Below are 18,315 nucleotides of genomic sequence, written 5' to 3' on the forward strand. Positions count from 1 at the left end.
TCAACTGCCTGAGGGTCATTTGTGTCCGTTCAAAGTTCGAATTCGCGGCTCACCCGAAAGAAAACATTGAACCCACGCTTGAACATTTGGCATATTATATAGCCCTCCCAAATTCTTATTCCCAAAAGACCTCGGCCTAGCCTATCGTAAGATTTCCAGCAGGTCAACTTGTATAAATATAACGTAAACAGATTAGCGTTTCGCCTACACGCCGACCGCCCAAGAGTCTCGTCATGCACTCAATAAGGGGAAATTAATCATTTTCAATTAGGTAATGCTTCGTATTTCTTTCATACTGGTCCCCCGGCCGATGGGGGGGGGGGGGTATGTCAAAATCAGCATTACTGGAAGGTCGTAAAATAAACGCAAGCGCGGGAAAACGCATTACCTCCCCCCAGATGCAATAAACGTAATTATAGCCCGAAACAAATTTTAAAGGTATTCGCGTTGATGTAATAAGTCAAAGAATAAATCATCCGAGCGTGTAAGCAGCGATGGAGAAGATGGTGGGACTAACGCTATGTCGGCTACGGATCGTATCAAACATAGGTTGCGTTTATCGTGACGTCATCGCGCGTCTTTGATTTAATGAAGGAATAAAATTCAGTCGTCCGGTAACACTGAGCGCCTTCCTTTAAGAGGAATGCGAAATTTGGTTGTCTGGTAGCGCTGTATTTAGGAGAAACTCTTCCGCTACGGCAATGGAGTTTCATGATTACTTGTCGCTGGAGAGAGGGTGGGAATTTTTACTGCCCTGCAATATTTATCTTGTGATTGCGCGGGTCGCTAGAAACTCGATTGTAAAAGATCGCGGGAGAATTATTTCATTGCCATCGCGATGGACGCGGGGGTTCTTCAAACGTCACCGAGAAGAACCGCCAAAGGCTTGAAAAAGGGTACGGATTGTCTTTACGGAACGATAACGGAGAGTGTCTGGTTGAGATGAAATTGAAGCCGGCCTAACCGACAAAAAGATGGCGGGAAAATCGTAGGCCTATATAATTACCGACTCTTCACTGGCCGGAATCTCGGCTCAATATCGTATTGAGTAGGCCGCGTGTTTATATCTCTGGATTCGTGGCAAAGATGGCGTACTTTGATTGAACGAACCGGCTGGGACGCCATTACCCCACCTCCCAACAGCCTTTGGCCAGAAGCTATACGAGCCACTGGCTGGCTGGAGAGAGCCCGGATCGATGGCGGGATTTCCCGGGAGGAGCCATTACGCAAGCGTCGGGGAAAAATATCGAGCACGTAGACGCGTTCCCTAAAACCGGTCGGATTCTGGAGTGGTCGGCTCTTCTCGTTATAGAATATAGCGTCAAAAGGGCGCGGCTTTGTTATCGAAACTGCTTCGCGGATAATAAGATGACGACGTGACGTAATACTTCATTTCCATACGCGCTCCATCTTTCGACGGATCCTTGAACTAAAATGGAACACTTTAGTTATTTGACTCCAAATTTTAAATATTTGTAGGAATTTAATAATACAATATAGTTTGGTGTATTAATCATCAGTGCGTAATTATTTTTAATAAATGTGTCAGTGTGGAAATGAAGTCCTTCACCAAAATATAGCGCCTCTACCGAGAAAAATAAGCAATTTAGACACCAATTAGTACGCCCTGTTGTGACCACGAAGCGATGAACGTTTCTTACAATTGTTAGACCTAAAAACTTTATCTGAAGTTCATAATAGTAATAATTGAACTTGCAGAAATTGGAGAGCTGACATACTTAAGTGCAACACATTATGATGAATTTTACACAAAATTAAACAATTCTAAATTTTTATCATTGAAATTACCTGCTTAGATAGACAAACTGGAGAAATGTAAAACATTTGTGAACAAAATAATATATTTACCACCAAAATCTTTTACAATATCCTGTTAGCAGTGGCGTAGCCAGGATTTTATTTCGGGGGGGGGGGGGGGGGCACGCCATTGAAAAAAAAAGTAAAAAAATAAAATGCCCCCTGTGCCCCCCCTGGCTACGCCACTGCCTGTTAGAATTCTTACATTAAAAAAGAACTTAATTTAAGCAAATGTAATACCGACAATATTTTACAAACAATGTAAGTGTGTATACTCTACTCGGGATACAACTCTGCTTATTGTGTGATGTAGTTCTGACGTCACTTTTTCTTATTTGTAGAAGTCTACGAGAGCGTCCTACTGTTGCCAGAGGAATTTCGGATTTTCACAAACCACCAAAACCCGCAAATTTAAATTTTTCAGTAACCAAAAGCCGCATTTTCTTGTTTCAAGATACAAATTAACTTAACTAAGCATTTTGACTTATACAGCTTTATACTAAATTAATTTAATATAAGCTTCGATTTTACTTAAAGATTTCCCCCCCTCACAAGTTTTTAGCGTGACGTAATTTTAGATCCACCAATAAGGTCCTTGTTTGTTGAATATTTATCTTAATTTTCATACTCCCCAGGGCACGGGCACTCACAGTGGGGGGAGGGCAAACGGGGCTAATTCCCCCCCTTTTATGAGGTATAAATGCACTATTAAAGGTATGAAGTTCCTTCCCCTTTTTGACTAAGTATGAAGATTACCCCCTCCAACTTGGAAAACTTTCTGCGGACGCCCCTGACCCAAAGAAACGATCGTTTTGGCAAAATTTTAACATAAGTAATTTATTAACGCTTTTCAGTTTTTGTAAGCTCTTAGCTAGATAAAATGAAAAAAAATTAAAAAATAAATAAATAAATTATTATAATAAATAAATAATAATAATTATTTAATTATTAAAAACCGGAAAAAGTAAATCACGGATAATATTAATTCAATGTGGACAAACTTGACGTCGCTGAAGTCGATTTCCGGCGTAGTTTCGTAGAGAAACTGGAGCGTTCACGTTTAATTTTGACAAAATGGCGCCATTGTTGTCGGTTAATTGATTAGGCTTAGTAAGTTTTAGACTCTTTTTTTTAAATTGATTCTTTAAAAGTTTAAGTAATGGTAATTAAACATTGTGTTGAGTAAAAATAACTAGTCAGTCGCATATGGCTGAGGTTTTATTTTATAAAATTCACTGGCATCAATTAAATTTCTAAACTTAAATTCTTTAATGAACTAAGTCCAACCTAATTTTATCGCACATATTGTCGCCTAAGCCCCGACTAAGCCTCTCATTGTGATAGTTTAACACAAATTTTGAGGTGCTTCAAAGGGGCTAGTGTACCTCAGTAAGCCTTCCGATTTAAGTCCTTAAATTCTTGGTCCATGGATAATGTTCAGTACACAAAACTTTCAATTTCAAATATTACATCTTCAGTCGAGTTATTGAAACTAATTGAAACCGTCCTTGGGGTAAAAACTTGATTGAAAACGATGCTTTACAAAATTTAACCCAACCAAAATATCTAAATTACTTTAAAAAATAGAGTAAAAGCTAGAAAAACGCCCAATGGTCAGTCAGTTAAACTTATTACAAAGGTTTTAAAAAACCTACCAAATCCCAAGTACTGTAATCGGGCAAGAAATACGCTCTTTTAAATGTGATTAAATTTTATAATTTTTAAATATTTTTTAAAGGAAATGGCTCAGCATTAGAGAGATGGTTCAAATTTTTTTTGCAATCTTAAATTTTTTTATTTTGACGCACTTAACGTTTAGATAAAAATTTAAAATTCATCTAGTAGTTTTCAAGTGATATAATTTCAAGACGACTTCTCGAAAAACGTTATGGTGCTAAAATAACTTCGAAAGTTTATTTTCTCCATTATTTTAATAATAATCATAAACTTTGCTTACCACCATTGACTTTCTACAGAGACTACAAAAAATAAAACTAAATTTTTAAGAAAATATAAGTATTTAAAAGTAATGAAAAACAAACAAGATATTGCCAAATAAATTTAAAATAATAAAATAAAATGTGAAATAAACATTTTGAATAAACCATTCACTAAAAGGAAATTGCGAAACAATACATTTTCATAGGTTGAATAAATTATACTTATTTTACGCGTTTGGAAAATTTGAATGTAGCTTCAAGGCCTAGGTTCACCTTTCTTACTCGAAAAAGATTGCAAACATAATTTTTCTTTCTCCCTCGAAACCCTTCCATTGAAAGCGACGGTCAGCTCGGTTTCCCGACCTCTCCATGTCGAAGGATTAAGTCCGGCATTGTAAGCGAGCAAGTTGTCAAAGTTTCCAGCAGTGACAATGCTCTTGAGAACCGCGAAGTCAGAATTACGAGGGGGCCGTCGCTATCAATAGGGGGATAACGAATTGAAAAGCAAAAAGATGTTTGAACCCTTTTCAATACTGGGGTTTGAAAGTTTTTGAAACTAGGCCTTTTACAGACTTGGATTATATTTCGGTATTGGTTTAAATAAATTTTTTTTATAATTAATTATTTTAATGAAAATTGTAAAATAAATATAAGCTAAAGTATTTATTTATTTTATTACCCTGGTGGTAGGCCAAATGCGGAAAACGTTGGCCTACCACCAGGGTATTTGTTTGGAAAGAAAGTAAATTTAAAGGGTGACAGGCAGAAGAAAACCTAGGCCTTTAAGCTTATGCAAGTTTGTCAAATCGTCGTCACATACTTTTTTAGAATTGGTGTTATTTCGAAACTGAATAATGACTTTATATTTTTATCTGAATATTTTTGTCCCATCTCAATCGGATAAATAATTTTGTTGTCCCATCGGAATTTTTTTTATATCAATAGGTAAACTAGCATTGTTTTCTCATCACAAGCGGTAACCTAGCATTGTTTTCTCATCTCAAGCGGAAAAATAGTATTGTTTTCTCATCTCAAGCGGAAAATTAGTATTGTTTTCTCATCTCAAGCGGGAAAATTAGTATTGTTTACTCATCTCAAGCGGAAAATTAGTATTGTTTTCTCATCTCAAGCGGGAAAATTAGTATTGTTTACTCATATCAAGCGGAAAATTAGTATTGTTTTCTCATCTCAAGCGGAAAATTAGTATTGTTTTCTCATCTCAAGCGGAAAATTAGTATTGTTTTCTCATCTCAAGCGGAAAATTAGTATTGTTTTCTCATCTCAAGCGGGAAAACTAGTATTGTTTTCTCATCTCAAGCGGGAAAATTAGTATTGTTTACTCATCTCAAGCGGAAAATTAGTATTGTTTTCTCATCTCAAGCGGGAAAATTAGTATTGTTTTCTCATCTCAAGCGGAAAATTAGTATTGTTTTCTCATCTCAAGCGGAAAACTAGTATTGTTTTCTCATCTCAAGCGGGAAAATTAGTATTGTTTTCTCATCTCAAGCGGAAAACTAGTATTGTTTTCTCATCTCAAGCGGGAAAATTAGTATTGTTTACTCATCTCAAGCGGAAAATTAGTATTGTTTTCTCATCTCAAGCGGGAAAATTAGTATTGTTTTCTCATCTCAAGCGGAAAACTAGTATTGTTTTCTCATCTCAAGCGGGAAAATTAGTATTGTTTTCTCATCTCAAGCGGAAAACTAGTATTGTTTTCTCATCTCAAGCGGGAAAATTAGTATTGTTTTCTCATCTCAAGCGGGAAAATTAGTATTGTTTTCTCATCTCAAGCGGAAAATTAGTATTGTTTTCTCATCTCAAGCGGAAAACTAGTATTGTTTTCTCATCTCAAGCGGGAAAATTAGTATTGTTTTCTCATCTCAAGCGGAAAACTAGTATTGTTTTCTCATCTCAAGCGGAAAACTAGTATTGTTTTCTCATCTCAAGCGGAAAACTAGTATTGTTTTCTCATCTCAAGCGGAAAATTAGTATTGTTTTCTCATCTCAAGCGGAAAATTAGTATTGTTTTCTCATCTCAAGCGGAAAACTAGTATTGTTTTCTCATCTCAAGCGGAAAATTAGTATTGTTTACTCATCTCAAGCGGGAAAATTAGTATTGTTTTCTCATCTCAAGCGGAAAACTAGTATTGTTTTCTCATCTCAAGCGGGAAAATTAGTATTGTTTTCTCATCTCAAGCGGGAAAATTAGTATTGTTTTCTCATCTCAAGCGGGAAAATTAGTATTGTTTTCTCATCTCAAGCGGTAAAATTAGTATTGTTTACTCATATCAAGCGGAAAATTAGTATTGTTTTCTCATCTCAAGCGGAAAATTAGTATTGTTTTCTCATCTCAAGCGGAAAATTAGTATTGTTTTCTCATCTCAAGCGGGAAAATTAGTATTGTTTACTCATCTCAAGCGGAAAATTAGTATTGTTTTCTCATCTCAAGCGGGAAAATTAGTATTGTTTACTCATATCAAGCGGAAAATTAGTATTGTTTTCTCATCTCAAGCGGAAAATTAGTATTGTTTTCTCATCTCAAGCGGAAAATTAGTATTGTTTTCTCATCTCAAGCGGAAAATTAGTATTGTTTTCTCATCTCAAGCGGGAAAACTAGTATTGTTTTCTCATCTCAAGCGGGAAAATTAGTATTGTTTACTCATCTCAAGCGGAAAATTAGTATTGTTTTCTCATCTCAAGCGGGAAAATTAGTATTGTTTTCTCATCTCAAGCGGAAAATTAGTATTGTTTTCTCATCTCAAGCGGAAAACTAGTATTGTTTTCTCATCTCAAGCGGGAAAATTAGTATTGTTTTCTCATCTCAAGCGGAAAACTAGTATTGTTTTCTCATCTCAAGCGGGAAAATTAGTATTTTTTTCTCATCTCAAGCGGGAAAATTAGTATTTTTTTCTCATCTCAAGCGGGAAAATTAGTATTTTTTTCTCATCTCAAGCGGGAAAATTAGAATTGTTTTCTCATCTCAAGCGGAAAATTAGTATTGTTTTCTCATCTCAAGCGGAAAACTAGTATTGTTTTCTCATCTCAAGCGGGAAAATTAGTATTGTTTTCTCATCTCAAGCGGAAAATTAGTATTGTTTTCTCATCTCAAGCGGAAAACTAGTATTGTTTTCTCATCTCAAGCGGAAAATTAGTATTGTTTACTCATCTCAAGCGGAAAATTAGTATGGTTTTCTCATCTCAAGCGGGAAAATTAGTATTGTTTACTCATATCAAGCGGAAAATTAGTATTGTTTTCTCATCTCAAGCGGAAAATTAGTATTGTTTTCTCATCTCAAGCGGAAAATTAGTATTGTTTTCTCATCTCAAGCGGAAAACTAGTATTGTTTTCTCATCTCAAGCGGAAAATTAGTATTGTTTTCTCATCTCAAGCGGAAAACTAGTATTGTTTACTCATATCAAGCGGAAAATTAGTATGGTTTTCTCATCTCAAGCGGGAAAATTAGTATTGTTTACTCATATCAAGCGGAAAATTAGTATTGTTTTCTCATCTCAAGCGGGAAAATTAGTATTGTTTTCTCATCTCAAGCGGTAAAATTAGTATTGTTTACTCATATCAAGCGGAAAATTAGTATTGTTTACTCATATCAAGCGGAAAATTAGTATTGTTTTCTCATCTCAAGCGGAAAATTAGTATTGTTTTCTCATCTCAAGCGGAAAATTAGTATTGTTTTCTCATCTCAAGCGGAAAATTAGTATTGTTTTCTCATCTCAAGCGGAAAACTAGTATTGTTTTCTCATCTCAAGCGGGAAAATTAGTATTTTTTTCTCATCTCAAGCGGGAAAATTAGTATTTTTTTCTCATCTCAAGCGGGAAAATTAGTATTTTTTTCTCATCTCAAGCGGGAAAATTAGAATTGTTTTCTCATCTCAAGCGGAAAATTAGTATTGTTTTCTCATCTCAAGCGGAAAACTAGTATTGTTTTCTCATCTCAAGCGGGAAAATTAGTATTGTTTTCTCATCTCAAGCGGAAAATTAGTATTGTTTTCTCATCTCAAGCGGGAAAATTAGTATTGTTTTCTCATCTCAAGCGGAAAATTAGTATTGTTTTCTCATCTCAAGCGGAAAACTAGTATTGTTTTCTCATCTCAAGCGGAAAATTAGTATTGTTTACTCATCTCAAGCGGAAAATTAGTATGGTTTTCTCATCTCAAGCGGGAAAATTAGTATTGTTTACTCATATCAAGCGGAAAATTAGTATTGTTTTCTCTTCTCAAGCGGAAAATTAGTATTGTTTTCTCATCTCAAGCGGAAAATTAGTATTGTTTTCTCATCTCAAGCGGAAAACTAGTATTGTTTTCTCATCTCAAGCGGAAAATTAGTATTGTTTTCTCATCTCAAGCGGAAAACTAGTATTGTTTACTCATATCAAGCGGAAAATTAGTATGGTTTTCTCATCTCAAGCGGGAAAATTAGTATTGTTTACTCATATCAAGCGGAAAATTAGTATTGTTTTCTCATCTCAAGCGGAAAATTAGTATTGTTTTCTCATCTCAAGCGGAAAATTAGTATTGTTTTCTCATCTCAAGCGGAAAACTAGTATTGTTTTCTCATCTCAAGCGGGAAAATTAGTATTGTTTTCTCATCTCAAGCGGGAAAATTAGTATTGTTTTCTCATCTCAAGCGGGAAAATTAGTATTGTTTTCTCATCTCAAGCGGTAAAATTAGTATTGTTTACTCATATCAAGCGGAAAATTAGTATTGTTTTCTCATCTCAAGCGGAAAATTAGTATTGTTTTCTCATCTCAAGCGGAAAACTAGTATTGTTTTCTCATCTCAAGCGGAAAATTAGTATTGTTTACTCATCTCAAGCGGAAAATTAATATTGTTTTCTCATCTCAAGCGGAAAACTAGTATTGTTTTCTCATCTCAAGCGGGAAAATTAGTATTGTTTACTCATCTCAAGCGGAAAATTAGTATTGTTTTCTCATCTCAAGCGGGAAAATTAGTATTGTTTACTCATATCAAGCGGAAAATTAGTATTGTTTTCTCATCTCAAGCGGAAAATTAGTATTGTTTTCTCATCTCAAGCGGAAAACTAGTATTGTTTTCTCATCTCAAGCGGGAAATTAGTATTGTTTTCTCATCTCAAGCGGAAAATTAGTATTGTTTTCTCATCTCATCCTTCCAAACAAATACCCTGGTGGTAGGCGACAGCAGAACACGTTGGCCTACCACCAAGGTATTTGTTGGGAAGGAAAGTAAATTTAAAGGCTGACAGGCAGATGAAAACCTAGGCCTTTAAGCTTTATTAGGCCCTTTGTTGATATTATCCCAAACTTCGTCTCGGGGCCCCTAGCCTTAAGCCTACTCAGCCTATTGGTTAATCCATCACGCACTCTAATGACAAGTGATACCAGGTGCATGAACCTGGTCTTATACACGACTGGATACGTTGGTGAAGCAACGATAGCAATAGGAACTACAGTTTCAGACTTTCAGCAGATTTTTGATCATATGTGTATAGATCTAAACTTATTTTGGTGGATATAAAGATAGGATTAAATTAGTTACCGTTTGTTAATCATTGATGTAATTATTTTGAAATTTATCAAAGCCAAGTGATTTTGTCACCCACTGTAATTTGAAAATGTACGTGTTCAAGGAAACATTAAATTTTGAATTAAATTTATAACATAACTAGATCCGACCAGGTTAAAGTTCACTCACTTTATTTAAAGGATTAGATTTTCTTCTGCCTGTCCCCCTTTAAATTAACTTAGTGGAGCACAAATACCCTGGTGGTAGGCCAACCACTGAACATGTTGGCCTAATTTAAAGGGGGGCAGGCAGAAGAAAACCTAGGCCTTTAAGCTAGGAGAAGTTAAGCTTACAGGAGAAGCGACTAATTATTGTAAGTGGTAAGTTTCATTTTAATCACTATGTGGTTAAAAGTCTAGGTTTTCTTCTGCCTGTCACCCTTTAAATTTACTTCCCGCCAAACAAATACCCTGGTGGTAGGTCAACAGGAGAACACGTTGGCCTACCACCAGGGTATTTGTTTGGAATGAAAGTAAATTTAAAGGGTGACAGGTAGAATCCGTTTTACAATGTTTAAATATATCACTTGACGAGAACGAACTGTCAACGAGAGGAATGCAACTGTTTGTTAATTTCTTAGTGTAATTTAATGATTGTAACTTATCAGTGTAAGTTAATGATTGTTAACTTCTCAGTGTAATTTAATGATTGTAACTTCTCAGTGTAAGTTAATGATTGTTAACTTCTCAGTGTAAGTTAATGAGTGTGAATTTCTCTGTGTACATTATTGACTGTGAATTTCTTAGTGAGAATCATCTGAGCATGAATTTCGTAGTGAGAATCATCTGAGCATGAATTTCGTAGTGAAAATCATCTGAGCATGAATTTCTTAGTTAGAATCATCTGAGCATGAATTTCTTAGTGAGAATCATCTGAGCATGAATTTCTTAGTGAGAATCATCTGAGCTTGAATTTCTTAGTGAGAATCATCTGAGCATGAATTTCGTAGTGAGAATCATCTGAACATGAATTTCGTAGTGATAATCATCTGAGTATGAATTTCGTAGTGAGAATCATCTGAGCATGAATTTCGTAGTGAGAATCATCTGAACATGAATTTCGTATTGAGAATCATCTGAACATGAATTTCGTAGTGAGAATCATCTGAGCATGAATTTCGTAGTGAGAATCATCTGAGCATGAATTTCGTAGTGAGAATCATTTGAACACGAATTTCGTAGTGAGAATCATCTGAACACAAATTTCGTAGTGAGAATCATCTGAACATGAATTTCGTAGTGAGAATCATCTGAGCATGAATTTCGTAGTGAAAATCATCTGAGCATGAATTTCTTAGTGAAAATCATCTGAGCATGAATTTCTTAGTGATAATCATCTGAGAATGAATTTCTTAGTGAGAATCATCTGAGCATGAATTTCTTAGTGAGAATCATCTGAACATGAATTTCTTAGTGAGAATCATCTGAGCATGAATTTCTTAGTGAGTATCATTTGAGCATGAATTTCTTAGTGAGAATCATCTGAGCATGAATTTCTTAGTGAGTATCATTTGAGCATGAATTTCTTAGTGATAATCATCTGAGCATGAATTTCCCAGTCACATTAGGGAATCATAGTACAATTGATTAACATGTAAATAAACAACTGTAGCTTTGGCTCTCAAAATACCACAATGTACTGGTTTTTTTTATGAAATATAATTTGCTCTAGCTCATCAAACATCTGGAGCAAGAAAATATACAACTTCTTCCTCACACTCTTCTTACATCCATCTTAAATCAACCTCTATTGATTGGTTTGGGAATAATTTATCAAGTGTTTTTTCTAAACAATGGAGGGTGAAGAAGATGATTTAGATTTCCTCAAGAAATATTTATTTATAATAATTATAATAATAATCAGCTAGGCTAAAAACCAAGGCACCAACTTAGGCCCAAGTGTTCTAGTGACTTTTAATACAGATGGCCGGGTTACAATGCGTAGGAGGGTGGTGGCAAGCCCTTCATGCCACGCGAGCCAACAGCTCCCTACACTAACTAATACCGTTAACCTCAACAAGGTTTTATGTAGTTAATGAACAGATAATGCCAACCTCTATTTCGGTATCGACCACGAAAAGCTTTGTTGGCAGCACGGGATTGCAAAACCGAGTTGGTCCCTGTGAATAATTTAAAAGATGTTGATATAGTTTTATATGCCAGTTTTAATTAAAAACAAATAAAACTTCATTAAATTTGCATATTTTAAATGTATTTCAAATATAGTAATAAACTAGGGGTCTAACATGTTTCGATGCACTCCGTGTGATTGCAGGAACAATTTGCCCAACGTACTGGCCACACAAACGCTTTTGTTGGTTAAGTCATGGCTGGTTTCTGTGGTCAATATGTAATATTTTAGTGGAATACTTTTCGTACAAGTCTTTTCAATTACAGAAAACTTAATTAATTTGAAGTAATAATAATAATCAGCTACGCTAATATCCAAGGCAGCACCTTAGGCCCAAGTCATCTAGCGACTGATAATGCCTTTAAACAGGTGGCCGGGTTATTTGTATAGATTATAGACAAATTTCATAATTATTATAATAATAATAATAATAATAATAATAACCAGCTAGGCTAATACCCAAAGGGGAACGGTCAAGCTTTAACCAGTTAGATAGCCCTATAGCCCATTAAAAACTAAAATTTATGCCGAAAACCGCATAAAAAAATATTGAGTGGTTAATTTTTAATAAAATAAAGGAATTTCGGGAAATCGAAAAGCGCGCGTCGCCGCGACGCCTGGTGAGAAGTTGGTGAGACAGAAAAACAACGTAAAAGCGCGTGCTGCTGAAGACGCAAAAAATATGTTTTGCACGCGCGGCGCGTTCCAGTTATAAGATACCTAAGCCTAAATTGCGCGATTTTAAAAGTTATGATAGTTCGCAAATCGCTCATACGGGGCGACGAAAACTCAAACACCTGGCGTTATTTTTCGTTTCAACTTTTTGGGCCAAAAGCTATTTTTTCAAGACAAAAAAAGGTACGTGTTAGTATATTGAACGTCTTGTTAATCTTTTGATACGGAAATAAGACCATTTTTGGAAAAGCTTGGCCGTCCCCCTTCAATATCGACAAGTTTTTAGGGTACATTTGTAATGTAAATTGTAATGCTTTATTATAGTTAAGGTATTTATTAAAAAATAACGAAACATTTTCTTTGCCGGTTAACTTGTGAAATTTCGACCACTTTCCATGGAACGAAAATGCAACGTGTTTTGCGAGATTGAGTCGAACAACAAAGTTGGCTAAAATGTTCGTGGCTGTGAATATACCGTAAGTTGGGGGGGCATCATGGTCATCTCGTCAGTTATAGAGAACCAATGAAATACTGTGTCTGATTTCAATTTAATATTCAGCTAGGCTAATACCCAAGGCCCTATGCAAGGCCCAAGTCCTCTAGATGAAGGAGCTTACTTTTCGAGCATGAGGGTAACTACTACTAGAGCATGAGGGTAACTACTACTAGAGCATGAGGGTAACTACTAACAGACGAAGGAGCTTACTTTTCGAGCATGAGGGTAACTACTACTAGAGCATGAGGGTAACTACTACTAGAGCATGAGGGTAACTACTACTAGAGCATGAGGGTAACTACTACTAGAGCATGAGGGTAACTACTACTAGAGCATGAGGGTAACTACTACTAGAGCATGAGGGTAACTACTACTAGAGCATGAGGGTAACTACTACTAGAGCATGAGGGTAACTACTACTAGAGCATGAGGGTAACTACTACTAGAGCATGAGGGTAACTACTACTAGAGCATGAGGGTAACTACTAACAGATGAAGGAGCTTACTTTTCGAGCATGAGGGTAACTACTACTAGAGCATGAGGGTAACTACTACTAGATGAAGGAGCTTACTTTTCGAACATGAGGGTATTGGGAGCCGCGCTAAAAAACGTCTGAATTGTGTAGTATAAATACATTTTGGATTTCACCAATTTCAGTTGGTCTCCAAATTGTCTTAACACTATCAGATCTGCAACAGGCCTTCGAGTAAAATCATTCCCTAGAAAATGAAATTCAGATTTCATATTTTTGGACCTTTTCTGTAGATGATCTTTGTCCATTACATCATTGAGGGAATGTTCAATTATTTTCTTCCAATTTTTTTATTTTGTTAGAGCAAACTTCCAATGTACGTCCGCACTTGCCCTCACCAAATGGATTCTGCCTCTATGTAATTTATTCACTGGTCTACCGAGTTTCCTTAAAAGCTTAATCTTAACGGGGGTAATAGATAAAAAAAGTAAATTTTATGCATAACGGTATCAAGTATTTTCCTATTCCATTCCAATATTTAATTTCAAACTTAATTCTTAAGCGCCGGGTTTTTACGCAATTTTGTTGTCAACACTAGATTTCTATAGATCTATTTTACCTATTTGCATGAAATGTTGCACACAGGTGATGACGAAGCCTAATTTTCAGTACATATTTGAATTTGAAGGTGACCGCAAAAACATCTACTGGAAATTTAATGTTAATTCGCAAAAGCCCCTTGATTTATAAACTTGTGTCTGGGTCCAAAATATCTAGTTATACCGTTATTCAAAGAAAACATATAACCAGAAGTGTATTATTTGATCTTTGGACAGAAGTATCCACCATCTTATACCGCTAATACTATTCGCTTGAAACAGGTATCTTCACAGGTGCTCCATGATTTTTCGAAAAACGTTCAAATAGTGATTTTCGATAACTATTACACCGGAAAAATATAGTAATAAATGTTAGCACGCGATGCGGTGTACGTTATCAAAGATATTTCTCAACTTTTGCATGCAATTTCTGCAAGATACCCTAAAATATTAACTAATGTTAATTAATTATTTGAAAGCAGCTAAAAGAAAAAACAGACCACTCCCGAAGTGTAACCCACCGATTTTGTTCAAACTCGGGGGATTAGTAGACCTTCATGTAACTTGAAAAATCCTAAAGGGAATTTATTCAATGGGCAACCGTTTTGTCATGGCGACGATAAATGTTTCGGGATGTCTCCTTGTTAGTGTAGGCGGTTAATATCTTAAGTTATATAATATCTTAAAGTTTATAGTTACAACTGCATATACTCATTTAATGTTAATTAATTGTTTTCCTTTTTGTGACACAGTTTGAATTTTAGTATTGAATTTATAGCCTGTTATATTTATGGTCTCAAGTCACGCAACCTTTTAGCAATGGGGAAAATATTTTTCGTACCAAGATTTTGGGTAAATTGAATCCGTTAAAACTGTTGAGAAAAAACTAAAGCAAAAGCTTGGAAAACTTTGATTGAAAGCAAAGTTTTACAAAAATGAACCCACCAGAAATGCCTATATTCATGACATAGGTCGTTCCGAATTCAAAATTTCGAGTTGTGAACTGTGTGTATTTAATGAGAAACAATTCATATTAGATTTCGTACTGACCGATTATGATTTCGTGGCGATCATGAAATTTATATTTTTAGATATAATATTTGAGATCACAAGGAACGTAATTTCTTTATTATGAGAACAGAAGAATTTCGCAAACATTAAAATAAGATGTCTTAAACATTAAAATAAGATATGTTAAACAAAACTAGTTTTTGTTTAAACATTGACCTATCTCCTGAGATAGTTCTATATAGTTAAAAGTCACCCAATAATTTATGTATAAGGGAAATGTCCAAAAGTATGACCTTATTGTTTGCATATTTTAACATTCTAATTTCTTATATTTCATAAATTAAACTATTGCAATATTTTAAATAAATAAATAGACACATAACTTTGACAAATAATAATAATAAATGTTTCTACATCTTCCAATTTAATTCCAATGAAATGAGAATCAAGGCTACCTATTTTTAAACCAAGTATCCACTATTTCCTAATTTCCTTCAAATATTTAATGTCGAATTTAATTTTATTGGTTGACTTAGATGATTTATCTCCAGATTACATTTTAATCAACTTGAAGGACATAAGAATAACAAGCTAATTTAGCGTATCCTTTACTTATTAGTGGAATTGTTTTTACAAATAATATTCTAGCCATTATAGGCAAAATATTAGCCAAGAATAAAATAGCTAAGATTTAAAAATTTAAGATTTTAAAGTTTAGACCTTCCTAAAGAACGTAGGTTGGTATGCATTGGTGTTCGGTCTGGCCATTCATCACCATCTTGTTATACTTTTCGCCCTATTTTTACAAAACGTTTATCGTAGAAGAGTGGTTCTTTTTTTACCAGATAGATGAACAATCTACCCCCACAAAAATATTTTTGTTAAATAAATTTACCCACTTACAAGGAGACTACCCGAGGTGGTTATCACCGATTTTGTTGAAACTGGGGGGTTAGGTAGACCTTATGGTAGTATGAAAATTACCAAAGGGAAAAATTGCAATGGGCTTTAGTTTTCCCATGGCAACCGAAAATGTTTTTGATCTCTCAAAACAAAAATCTCCATTTAAAAAAGCATGGGATTTTCTCAGTTTCACAGGGTACTTACTTACTTAAAAAATTGGAAAAAATTTTATTTTCAAAACATACCCAAAAAGATTAATTTGACCTATTTTGGGTAAAATTGATCAATGATTTTGGCTAAAATTGATAAATTTTGGTTAAATTTTTACAAAATTTGGGTAACCTAGAAAATCCCATGCTTTTTTAAATGGAGAGGTCAAAAACATTTTGGGTTGCCATAGGAAAACTAAAGCCCGTTGCAACTTTTCCCTTTGCGAATTTTCATACTACCATAAGGTCTACCTAACCCCCGAGTTTCAACAAAATCGGTGATAACCATCTCGGGTAGTCTACTTGTTAGTTATTCAAATGTTATGAACTTTAAATGTTTGCCGAAGTTTTTCGCGAATATTAAAATTGGCGGTTTTTAGCAATTTTCTTAAAGGCCTAGGATTTCTTCTGCCAGTTTTCCTTGAAGGTTTCTTCCCGCCGCGCAGATATCCTGGTGGTAGGCCAATCGCAGTACACGTTGGCCTACCACCAGGATATTTGCGCGGCGGGAAGAAAACTTCAAGGAAAACTGGCAGAAAAAATCCCAGGCTTTTAACATAAGAATAACAAGCTAATTTAGCGTCTCCTTTACTTCTTAGTGGTGAAGTTAGGGACTGAATTCATAGAAGCTAATCACCAGAATCATGGAATTGGCGTTTGTTGTAAGCATAATTAAAATATGTGCCTTTGTTATTGAAATGAATGGGCAGGTTTCAGATATTTTATTTGCGTGGTCGCAGTGCTGAATTCAAACAACTGGAGGTCCTGTGCTATAGTAGACATTTTGGGGCCCTAAATTATACGGCTGGGGGGCGGGGGCTATGCCCCTAGGATACCCGTGGAGGCCCCTCCTCTATATTATGAGGTGGCTGTCCCCTGTGCTGCAACATCCGGCACCACGTGGTCCATATCTCAGATAATATGTTCAGCAGCTATATACAGATGAAAAAGATAGCTTTAAGGGTAACAAATGTTTCAGGTGGCCTGAGCCACTTGACCTATAAATGTATCCCCATACATAAAACAATACACAAATGTATATTAATATATTTACTGGGGTAATAAGAACAAATGTAATCTATATGTCTCATGAACTATATTCGTGTCCCACGTGTTTGTAAAAGTTCAAGTCATTTGAAATGCAAATAAGGTGGAAAGAAAAGGAAAAAAATCAAACGAGTTCGGTAGCATTTTGGTCATAACAATAACGTAGTCGCTAAGATTAAATCCAATCTGTAATTAGATATTTGAGGTGAAATACTTTGCATTAGGTCTACAGTGTCATACAGCTATTGTAATCCGATTTCCCTGAAATATCCAGGTTTTCCTATGAATATTTCCCGGATTTTTCCAAGTGCAAGATAAAATTAAACTAAGATTTACAGAGTAAATCATTTCATGATTGTCATTTAAGTTAAATTGATTCAATATTATCAAAGAAGAATTAAATTCAAATATTTAATGAGAAAAACTTATTGATGTAAATGTTTTGCTTGGGGCAAACTTTCTGAACCCTCATAAATTTCCCTGATTTTTCCAAAAAAAAAGGGAATTTTCCTAACTTTTTTGTTGACAATGGAATTCCCGGATATTTCCAGGTTTTCAAGGTTTTCTAGGTCTGTATGTACACTGGTCTATTTTCCAAAATAATTTAATCTAATTTGATATGTTCGAAAGGCACTAATTTACGTGCAAAACATAAATGTTTTGTAAAATATAGGACCAAACTAAATAAAACCATATTTTCCAATATGGCGGCGAATGCTCGCACCGGACACCATTGGAACACCAACCTACGTTCATCATCAAGTCCCAAAATACATTTCCTGACATTTCGAAATCTTATCTAATTTTTAACCACTATTTCAATCAAAATATGGTTAAAACTCAACATTTTTAGCGTTGGTTATCAGGCCTCCATCATTTTTTATTTACACACCCACGCGTGCAAAACGGATTTCTAATCTAGTAGTAGAGCTCGCTTCGCTCGGCCAATTACATTTTACATACATCGTCTAATTGCCAGTCTATTGAATTGACTACCCCTTACCGAAGATGCTTATGGAACTATTTTTAGATGACCAAAATTAATATTTTAAGCCGTTGCTAATTTTAACTGTATAGTTTTTAACCTTAAGGGGGAAGACTAAGTAAAAACCTCTTTTTCGTTCAAGCTGAACGTTTTAGTTTTAACAATTACATAATTGAATTATATTTTTATTAATAGGCTGAACTTTCCTCTAGTGCTTAAAGTAATTTTGATAATTCTAATATTAATAGTTAACGAGATATAAGGCTATAACTAAAGGGTAGTTTGGGCGCTTGCCCAGCTTGTTTAGCTCCGGGGGTCCGAATTAAAACGTAATAATTAAATTACTTTGAAATTTAAAATTGTCAAAATTATTTTAAGCACTAAACAAGAGGCTGTTCTACACATAAATATTATATATATTTATAAGTTAAAACACAAAAATAAAACAGTTCAGCTTGAAATAGCGCGA

Source organism: Leiobunum rupestre, chromosome 11 (assembly GCF_980474605.1).
Source record: "Leiobunum rupestre chromosome 11, qqLeiRupe1.1.hap1, whole genome shotgun sequence".
NCBI lineage: Eukaryota > Metazoa > Arthropoda > Arachnida > Opiliones > Sclerosomatidae > Leiobunum > Leiobunum rupestre.